Source organism: Bison bison, unplaced genomic scaffold, assembly GCF_000754665.1.
Source record: "Bison bison bison isolate TAMUID 2011002044 unplaced genomic scaffold, Bison_UMD1.0 scf7180017864260, whole genome shotgun sequence".
NCBI classification, from domain to species: Eukaryota; Metazoa; Chordata; class Mammalia; order Artiodactyla; family Bovidae; genus Bison; species Bison bison.
The window spans coordinates 10,918,075-10,929,429 of NW_011494832.1; positions in this window are offsets into that span (position 1 = coordinate 10,918,075).

The window sequence follows — 11,355 nt, forward strand, 5'->3', positions numbered from 1 at the left end:
AACTGAGCTGAACTGCACACCAATGTGCATATCAGAGCGCCCCTAAGTGTGGGCTGCACATAGTGACTTTCTTCTAAAGATCACAGGGTGAGGAGTGGGAAAGTAAAAATAGAAGTTCACACAGAAACCTGGGAAATGTACCTTAGCCAGGTGATGAAGTGAACTTATTAGTGATATCCCAGTGGACAGTGTGTACCCTTGGTGACTGGAGAATGTCACTCATCTCTGTGGTCCTCTTCCCAAAACCCTTTGCCCCAGTCAAATCAAAAGATGTTCTACTACGTCTCTGAGCAGTACTCCCCGAAACATCAAAGTCATCAAGAATAAAAGAAGTCTGTGTGACTGTCTCAGCCAGAGGAGCCTGAAGGAGACACAATTCAGACTTAATATGTGTCTTTCATAGGATCCTGGATCAGGTTAAAGGAAAACTAATGAAGTCCAAATAAATTCTGGAGTTTAGTAACACTGTATCAATATTGGTCATCATCAGCTGTGAGGACTGTATGATGGTGGCATAAAATGTCCTCACAGAGTGTGGGCTATATAGTAACTCTCTACTAACTTTGCTACTTTTTGGTAAATTTCAAACTATACTAAAATGAAATCACATTTTATATCAACTAGAAATGAACAGGAAATGGAAGAAGCAATTATCAACTTTCCAGGATGTTTTCTTGCCTAGAAAATCCCATGGATGGAGGAGCCTGGTGGGCTGCAGTCCATGGGGTCGCTAAGAGTCGGACACGACTGAGCGACTTCACTTTCAATTTTCACTTTCCTGCATTGAAGAAGGAAATGGCAACTCACTCCAGTGTTCTCACCTGGAGAATCCCAGGAATGGGGGAGCCTGGTGGGCTGCCGTCTATGGGGTCGCACAGAGGCGGAAATGACTGAAGCAACTTAGCAGCAGCAGCAACAGGATGTTTGCATCAATGAGCTGTAGAGAGGAGACATGGAGAGAAAAGATGGAAAACTGAGATACAGGCGGGGTTCCAGCGCTCTCCTCTCCTCTAATCCTTGCTGACCCTCGAGCCTGACCCCAGAGCTGCTCAGAAACCACCTTCACCCCCTCAATGGACCAGGGCAGCCACCTCTGTCTGACTCAGACCACAATGCATCCTCTGCCTTCCCTGTGCAGAACTGGAGAGGAAACAGTGGTCATGACCCAGTGTGGCCACCGGGCTGATGACTGGACACCTGAGCTCCCCTTTGACCTCCTTACCAGAGACCTGCCCAGGCTCTCTTTAGGCTCCCAGCAGTGGGTGAGTGCTGTGCACACAAGCTGGTGTCCATTCGGTGTCAAAATCAAAGTTGGAATTTCACCCAAAATACACGCTGACATGGACATTTCTCTCCCCATTAAATAACCAAGGACTTTGGCCTCAGAGAGGATCAGATATCAAGGCCGTAATGCCAGGTCCAGGGTGGAGCCCACAAACATACAGGGTGTCCTCATTATCAAGGGATGGGACCTTGCTACTGGCTACTGCCACACTTACAGACTCTTCCTCTGGGGAATCAGCTCTGGAACCTCCATTCCTAGGATGCAGTAGGAGAGGGGAGAAAGAAGAGAGAGAGGAGATCCCAAAGTGCCTGTAAGGTGGGGAGGCTCCTGGAGAAGTGTGGAGAGGCAGGAAACACTGACATTGTGGGATGGAGGCCACGGGCGTGGGAGGTAGGAACCAGAGAGGAGAGGGTGGGGGAGGGTCACTGAGTAGATGTGAACACAGGGAGGTAGGGTCTGAGTGGGGAGAGGCACAGGGGCTTCGGGCCTGGGTGCTGGTAGAGGCTCTGTTTTCCACCTGGATGATAAACACACAGGTGCCAGCTCTGTATTCTGGTGGTAAACTATACTTATGTTTTCGGTATTTTTCTGAAATTACATGTATCAGTTCAGTTCAGTTCAGTCACTCAGTTGTGTCTGACTCTTTGCAACCCCATGGACTGCAACAAGCCAGGCCTCCCTGTCCATCACCAACTCTCAGAGTTTACTCAAACTCATGTCCATTGAGTAGGTGATGCCATCCAACCGTCTCATCCTCTGTCATCCCCTTCTGCTCCCACCTTAAACTTTCCCAGCATCAGGGTCTTTTCAAATGACTCAAATCTTTGCGTCAGGTGGCCAATGTATTGGAGTTTCAGTTTCAGCATCAGTCCTTCCAATGAATATTCAGGACTGATTTCCTTTAGGATGGACTGGTTGGATCCCCTCACTGTCCAGGGGACTCTCAAGAGTCTTCTCCAACACCACAGTTCAAAAGCATCAGTTGTTTAGCACATAGCTTTCTTTATAGTCCAGCTCTCACATCCTTCCAAGTATGCTGTGACTCAAGTACAGGTGGAAGAAGGAAAAAGAGAAGAGGAGAGAGCACAGGAGATTACAGGAATTCCTTTCTTCCAGAGAAATACCCCCACCTCAGTCCCCACTTCACACACCCCCATACATGATGCTGGGGGCGGCAGTGGGGCAGGGAGACTCAAGGAAGGGAAATCTCATCCTGAGCTCACAGTCAAGGTTACTGGGACATTGTCCATTTATTTGCTAAAACAGTGGCACCACTGTGTCAGAAAGACTGGCCCAACAGATTGGGAAAAAGATCTGCCCAGCTGGTGGCTATGAAGGTGGTTCCTGGAGATCAAAGGACAGGACCTGGAGTGGAGCCTGGAGGCCACAAGGGTGACAAGGAGATCAGGCATGAGTGGGGGCCAGGGGTCCCCCTAACATTTTCCAGAGGCAGGAAAATGACCTTCTCCCTCTCTAGACCTACACTGAAGGACACCAAGGAGGGTACCCCTCCTCTCCAGGCATCACACACCTCCCACCCTTTGAAGCCTCGAAGAGTACTCTTCTGCCCTGAGTCCTAAGAGCCCAGGACCCCAGCCTCCTGCCTCTGCATCTCCTTTGTGAACCTTACTCACTTACCACACAAGGACAACAGAGATTAGCAGGGGTCTGGGGAAGTCATGGGCTGGCACGGATCCTCATCAGGGTGGGAGGTTTAGGTCACCAGAGCATAGTCCTCAGTTTTCTTCATGTCCCCAGCAGGGGGCGCCACTCCTGGCACACAGGAGGTTCTCCATCAGTTCCCTGCCTCCTGGAAGCTGTTTCCCAACAACTCATTATAGACTAGGTTGCATTTACATCTCATTCCACCCTGCTGTGAATCCCTTGGTGTGTCACTCACTGAGACCCTGTACAGAGCCTGACATCTAGTAACTACATAACAAATGATGAGCAAATCAGTGTGGGGTTTTCTTCAACTGACTCATACATGCATAAAGTCTAAAAAGTTCATATGACATAAAGGGTTACAGTGAAAAGTAAATTTCCTCCTCCATCCCATCCAAAATCTTTCCACATTCCCTCCCAGAACAAGGTAAGTGTTACAGTTTAGACAGTATTCTAGAGAGAGAGTCCATTTTGTAAGATGGTATTTTGCATACATTCTATCTACAACTTTGTTATCAATTAGCAATATATTCTGAGACTATTCTATTTTTAAAATACAAATCTAATTCAGTTTAAGATATTGATAATAATGATTCTCCACTGATGATTTTAAACATTTATGTATAGCAAAAATCCTTCATCTTCCATAATAATAGAATTTTTTCCTAGACAAAGTCACCTAGATTTAAAATATACTCATTCTCCAATCTCTCTGAGGCTGCTTGTCCTCATGGTTAAATTCTCGCCAATATGATGAGGCAGATGTAAGTTTTTGAATTTTGATTTTCAAGGGAAGAAACTTTTCCTCCTTTCCTGCTTTCCCTGGTTGCTCCCAAACCATGAACGTGGTCTTGGGTTCCTCGGTCCATGCCAACAAGGGTAAGGTCCCAGGGAAAGAGAGAGGAAAGGTCCCGGGGACCTGGATGCCTGGACAACCTCGTGTGCAGGGCCGCCCTAAGGTTAAGGTGTTAGCCGCTCAGTTGTGTCTGACTCTTTGCAAGCCCGTGGACTGTAGCCCTCCAGTCTCCTCTGTCCATGGGATTCTCCAGGCAAGAATACTGGAGTGGGTTGCCATGTCCTTCACCAGGGGATCTTCCCAACTCGGGGATTGAACCCGAGTCTTCTGCACAGGGGGGCGGACTCTACCATGTGACACCAGGGAAGCCCAAGCAGCCCTGCAGCCACCCTAGCAGCCCTGGAACTCCCTGCCTCACTGTCCTGGGAGACACACACCAGTGTGTGAGACCAGTGTTACTTGGGTTCGGCCGCACACAGTGAATTAATACATATCGGGAGAACAGGATTCTCAGAGTGTGTGTTCATGACGGTCTGTTGGGAGATGAGCAGAGATGTATTTACAGCGTCACCCCTGGCTCCTGGGGCATTACTGTGAGCTGGAGGAAGGGAGAGCTGGGCTGGGGGTGGGGGGCAGCACAGGGGGCCTGGAGATGTTACCTTCCTCATCTTCCCAGCCGTGGGGTCTGACAGGGGAACGTTTGGTCACCAGGTATCCATCTGGGGGCGTTTGTCTCTTCATGTTCCTTCCTGTCCTCTTTACAGACAGTTTCCTTCACATTCCAGACAGGATGAGAATCTCTGCTGATGGTCTCTTCCTCCTTGTCCTCCTGTTTGAGCGCAGGGCCTGTGGAGGCTGAGACCTAGAGGAGGAACTTCTCAGGTAAGACAGGAATGCAGGTCACTTATCCTCCTTGTGGAATCTCTGCTTCCCCAGCCTGGCCTGCACAGCTAGTCCTGAGACAGCTGACCATGGGTCCCTCATATCTTTTTGCCCTGTGATCCCAAAATGTATGTTTATTAATCTCCTAAATGTTACCAGAGAGTCACTAGTCCAGCTTATGTTCCTAAAGTGAGTATTATACAGAGGTATTGCTCCCAGAGGAGGGAACACTGGGAGCACCTTAGACCTGCCAAGCACAGGATGACTCTGGGGTCATCTGACCACATGGCTTCTCACAGAACTAAGGCTAGAAATGCAGAGACCAAAACAATAGAGAGTTCAAGTCCAAGGCTTTGGGTCTCACTCCTCATATATCCAGATAAAAATTATGTTCCAAAAATACTAGGTCAAACTTCCAGGTTATTTGGAATTAAAAGAGAAAACTTTGTAGGTAGAAACATAAAGGTAGGAAATGAAAAGAAAGTAGCCAGATTGAGAGTTACAGTTGTCTCACTGTCACTGGTAATTATCATGCCAGTTTCTGCAAGAACCACAGTGGAGAATTAACTGGATATGATGTGACCACCACACTTATATCCTGTAAGTCTTTGAGGATGACATTAACTTCTTTCATTATCCCCAGGACACAATATTGCCTTTAATAATCTGTCTTGGCTGAGTATTTTCCAACATCATTTTATATTCCCAGTAGTAGGTTCCATGCTTCCAAACTCTCCACATCCTCTCCGAGGATATGAATCTTGGTTTCTGGATTTTCAAGGAGGGGATGTCACCTATGCTCCCCACATGAGCAAGCTCTGGGTTACATTTCCTATTACAGCTCATAAGCTTTAGTAAACCAAAGGTAAGATTTTTCCAGATTTGGCTAATGCCCTAAGGGTGAAAACAACTCCCTCTGAAATATTGCCCACATTTATTTTTTGCCTAAATTATATTTATATTTATTCTCTTAGTACTGTACTTACAGAAGCTTTTTATACTTAATCTATTATTTTTATTTGCTTTCACTGGCCACGTAAACCTTAAAACCAGGCCAACCATGTTACCTAAAATGGAATCTCCAAAGCCTATTTTGTCAATCCTGCTATTTTTCTGGCACCAGGTAGTTGCCCGAATATAAGCCCACAAACCAATGATACTTTATGTCTTCTGTGAGCCAGTGCTGGTTTGGGAAATGCTTGTGATCAGCTCACAGTAAGAAACATACAGACATTGAAAGTGAGCATAAGCAAGTAAACTACCTTATCTTGACCCAGACTGGTAATTGCCAGGAAAAAGATGAGTGTTTTTATCACATCATGGATCTGCTAAGACTGTTGGATTATTAGTCTTCATGGACTAGAGATTATAGCTTGGTGTCTAAACTAGTACTTAAAAGACTTCTGTGTGGGTCACATGTAACTAATCAATTTCATAGATACTTTCCCCAGCAAATGCATGTACAAAGAAATACAAAAGTACAGTTCAGTCGCTCTGTCGTACCCAACTCTTTGCAACCCCATGGACTGCAGCACAGCAGGCTTCCCTGTCCATTACCAACCCTTGGAGCTTACTCAAACTCATGTCCCTCGAGTGGATGATGCCATCCAACCATCTCATCCTCTCTCATCCCCTGCCCCTCCTGCCCTCAATCTTGCCCAGCATCAGGATCTTTTCCAATGAGTCAGTTCTTCCCATCAGGTGGTCAAAGTATTGGAGCTTCAGCTTCAGCATTACTCCGTCCAATGCATATTCAGGGTTGATTTCCTTTAGGATTGACTGGTTTGATCTCCTTGCATTCCAAGGGACTCTCAAGAGTCTTCTCCAACACCACAGTTCAAGAGCATCAGTTTTCTTGTACTCAGCCTTCTTTATGAAGTCCAACTCTCACATCCCTACATGACTACTGGAAAAACCATAGCTTTGACTAGACAGACGTTTGTTAGCAAAGTAATGTTTCTGCTTTTGAATATGCTGTCTAGGTTGGTCATAGCTTTTCTTCCAAATATCAAGCATCTTTCAATTTCATGGCTGCAGTCACAATCTGCAGTGATTTTGGAGCCCCCCCAAAATAAAGTCTGTCACTGTTTCCATTGTTTCCTCATTTATTTGCCATGAAATGATGGGACTGGATGCCATGATCTTAGTCTTCTGAATGTTGAGCTTTAAGCCAACTTTTTCACTCTCCTTTTTCATTTTAATCAAGAAGCTCCTCAGTTCCTCTCCGCTTTCTACCATAAGGGTGGTGTCATCTGCATATTTGTGGTTATTGAAATTTCTCCCGGCAATCTTGATTCCAGCTTGTGCTTCATCCAGCCCAACATTTTGCATGATGTCCCTTTCATTATAGGGGACTGGAATGCAAAAGTAGGACGTTAAGAAACACCTGGGGTAACAGGCAAATTTGGCCTTGGAATATGGAATGAAGCAGGGCAAGGCTAATAGAATTTTGCCAAGAGAATGCACTGATCATAGCAAACACCCCCTTCCAACGATACAAGGGAAGACTCTACACATGGGCATCAGCAGATGGTCAATACCGAATTCAGATTGATTACATTGTTTGCATCCAGAGATGGAGAAGCTCTACACAGTCAGCAAAGACAAGACCAGGAGCTGACTGTGGCTCAGATCATGAACTCCTTATTGCCAAATTCAGACTTAAATTGAAGAAAGTAGGGAAAGCCACTAGACCATTCAGGTATGACCTAAATCAAATCCCTTATGATTATACAGTGGAAGTGAGAAATAGTTTTAACGGACAAAATCTGATAGAGTGCCTGATGAACTATGGATGGAGGTTTGTGACATTGTACAGGAGACCGGGATCAAGACTATCCCCATGTAAAAAAATACAAAAAAGCAAATTAGCTGTCTGAGGAGGCCTTACAAATAGCTGTGAAAAGAAGAAAAGCAAAAGCAAAGGAGAAAAGGAAAGATATAAACATCTGAATGCAGATTTCCAAAGAATAGCAAGGAGAGATAAGAAGCTTTCCTCAGCAATCAATGCAAAGAAATAGAGGAAAACAACAGAATGGGAAAGACTAGAGATCTCTTCAAGAATATTAGAGCTACGAAGGGAACATTTCATGCAAAGATGGGCTCGATAAAGGACAGAAATGGTATGGATATAACAGAAGCAGAAGATATGAAGAAGAGGTGGCAAGAATACACGGAAGAACTGTACAAAAAAGATCTTCATGACCAAGATAAACATGATGGTTTGATCACTCACCTAGAGCCAGACATCTGGAATGGTAAGTCAAGTGGGCCTTTGAAAGCATCGCTATGAACAAAGCTAGTGGAGGTGATGGAATTCCAGTTGAGCTATTTCAAATCCTGGAAGATGATGCTGTGACAGTGCTGCGCTCAATATGCCAGCAAATTTGGAAAACTCAGCAGTGGCCACAGGACTGGAAAAGATCAGTTTTCATTCCAATCCCAAAGAAAGGCAACGCCAAAGAATGCTCAAACTACTGCACAATTGCACTCATCTCACACGCTAGTAAAGGAATGCTCAAAATTCTCTAAGCCAGGCTTCAGCAATACGTGAACTGTGAACTTCAGATGTTCCAGCTGGTTTTAGAAAAGGCAGAGGAACCACAGATCAAATTGCCAACATCCGCTGGATCATGGAAAAAGCAAGAGAGTTCCAGAAAAACATCTATTTCTGCTTTATTGCCTATGCCAAAGCCTTTGACTGTGTGGATCACAATAAATTGTGGAAAATTCTGAAAGAGATGGGAATACCAGACCACCTGACCTGCCTCGTGAGAAAGCTATATGCAGGTCAGGAAGAAACAGTTAGAACAGGACATGGAACAACAGACTGGTTCCAAATAGGAAAAGGAGCACGAAAAGGCTGTATATTGTCACCCTGCTTATTTAACTTCTATGCAGAGTACATCATGAGAAACGCTGGGCTGGAAGAAGCACAAGATGGAATCAAGATTGCCAGGAAAAATATCAATAAGCTCAGATACGCAGATGACACCACTGTTATGATAGAAAATGAAAGGAACTAAAAAGTCTCTTGATGAAAGGTAAAGAGGAGAGTGAAAAAGTTGGCTTAAAGCTGAACATTCAGAAAATGAGGATCATGGCATCCGGTCCCATCACTTCATGGGAAATAGATGGGGAAACAGTGGAAACAGTATCAGACTTTATATTTTGGGGCTCCAAAATCACTGCAGATGGTGATTGCAGCCATGAAATTAAAAGATGTTTAGTCCTTGGAATGGAGAAGGCAATGGCACCCCACTCCATTACTCTTGCCTGGAAAATCCCATGGATGGAGGAGCCTGGTAGGCTGCAGTCCATGGGTTGCTAAGAGTTGGACATGACTGAGCGACTTCACTTTCACCTCACTTTCATGCATTGGAGAAGGAAATGGCAACCCACTCCAGTGTTCTTGCCTGGAGAATCCCAGGGATGGGGGAGCCTGGTGGGCTGCCGTCTATGGGGTCTCACAGAGTCGGACACGAGTGAAGTGACTTAGCAGCAGCAGCACTCCTTGGAAGGAGAGTTATGACCAACCTAGACAGCATATTCAAAAGCAGAGACATTACTTTGCCAACAAAGGTCCGTCTAGTCAAGGCTATGGTTTTTCCAGTGGTCATGTATGGATGTGAGAGTTGGACTGTGAAGAAAGCTGAGCACCGAAGAATTGATGCTTTTGAACTGTGGTGTTGGAGAAGACTCTTTCGAGTCCCTTGGACTGCAAGAGGATCCAACCAGTCCATTCTAAAGTAGATCAGTCCTGGGTGTTCATTGGAAGGACTGATGCTAAAGCTGAAACTCCAATACTTTGGCCACCTCATGCGAAGAGTTGACTCACTGGAAAAGACTCTGATGCTGGGAGGGATTGGGGCAGGAGGAGAAGGGGACGACAGAGAATGAGATGGCTGGATGGCATCACCGACTCGATGGACATGAGTTTGAGTAAACTCCAGGAGTCAGTGATGGACAGGGAGGCCTGGAGTGCTGGGATTCATGGGGTTGCAAGTGTCGGACATGACTGAGTGACTCAACTGAACTGAACTTTGCACATAGGCCTTCCCTGATAGCTCAGTTGGTAAAGAATCCACCTGCAATGCAGGAGACACCCATTTGATTCCTGGGTCAGGAAGATCTCCTGGAGAAGGGATATGCTACCCATGCCAGTATTCTTGGGCTTCCCTTGTGGCTCAGCTGGTAAAGAATCTGCCTGCAATGTGGAAGACCTTGGTTTGATTCTTGGGTTGGGAAGATCCCCCTGGAGAAGGGAAAGGCTACCCACTCCTGTATTCTGGCCTAGAAAATTCCATGGACAGTCCATGGGGTTGCAAAGAGTCAGCCACGACTGAGCCACTTTCACTATTCACTCTGCATAGAAGTTAAAAAAGCAGGGTGACAATATATAGCCTTGATGTTCTCCTTTCCCATTTTGGAACCAGTCTGTTGTTCAATGTCGGGTTCTGACTGTTGCCCCTTGACCTGCATACAGGTTTCTCAGGAGGCAGGTAAGATGTTCTGTTATTCCCATCTCTTGAGGAATTTTCCACAGTTCATTGTGATCCACACAGTCAAAGGCTTTGGCATAGTCAATAAAGCCGAAGTAGATGTTTTTCTGGAACTTTCTTGTTTTTTCTGTGATCCAACGGATGTTGGCACTTTAATCTCTGGTTCCTCTGACTTTTCTAAATCCAGCTTGTACATCTGGAAGTTCTAGTTCACATACTGTTGAAACCTAGGTTGGAGAATTTTGAGTGTTACTTTGCTAGCATGTGAGATGAGGGTTACTGTGCAGTAGTTTGAACGTTCTTTGGAATTGCCTAAGTTACAAAAGTTAATATGCAATAAAATGTCAGTATATATGTATGGGTCCCATGAAGACTTATAGATCTTCTTTTTTAAGCCTGGAATGAGACAATGGCAGCTGGAGGACATTTTGAGTAATCATTTCATCATTCCGAAGTGCACTCTGCTTAACTGAGAGTATAAACTAGAGTAGACAGAAACGCCCTCATAATGCAAGGTCACAGAAGAAGTTGAAAGACATCATTGATTCATTCATCCAACCTGACTGGTTACAAAGTAGCAGACCAAGTCTGATCTAGATCACTGCTCAAAAAGATTGAAATTTGTCATTCTTTTCCCCTCCTTCACTCTCCTTCTCCAACCCCAGAATGTGTACCCTCTTCCCAAATAAGGGGAATTTCACACTTGATGATCTTGGTGGAAGGCAGACAGCTTCCTCCATTAGACAGAAAACCTTGCTTCCTAAATATTCCTGCAGGTAGAAAGAGGCTGAGGCTCCACCAGGCAGGTTACCACATGCTGGACTCTTCCTTAGGACATGGTGCCATAGAGAGACTGGAACTGCACTGAATACTTTAGGCACATATGGCACCCGGGGAAGGGGTGGCAATGTGCCGTCCAGCTGTCAGGAGCAGCAGAGAGCAAGTCTACCACAGGGTCCGTTGTCCAGCATCAGGGCTGACAGTGCTGTGAACAGGAGTATCTGTGCTCACCTGCAGGGGAAGGGGTTCCTGGGTGGGCCCTGACCAGGGTGGGGTTGAGGATTCTGTTCCTGGCTGTGGCCTCAGGGCTGTTCAGTGGTTTTCCCTGAAATAAACTCAAAACCACAAGTGTGCCTCTCTCTGTTTCATTTAGAACAATTTGAAATCTTTTTTTCTACCCAGAACTACCTAAGAATACCATGCAGGGAAGACTCAGAGAGCAAGGA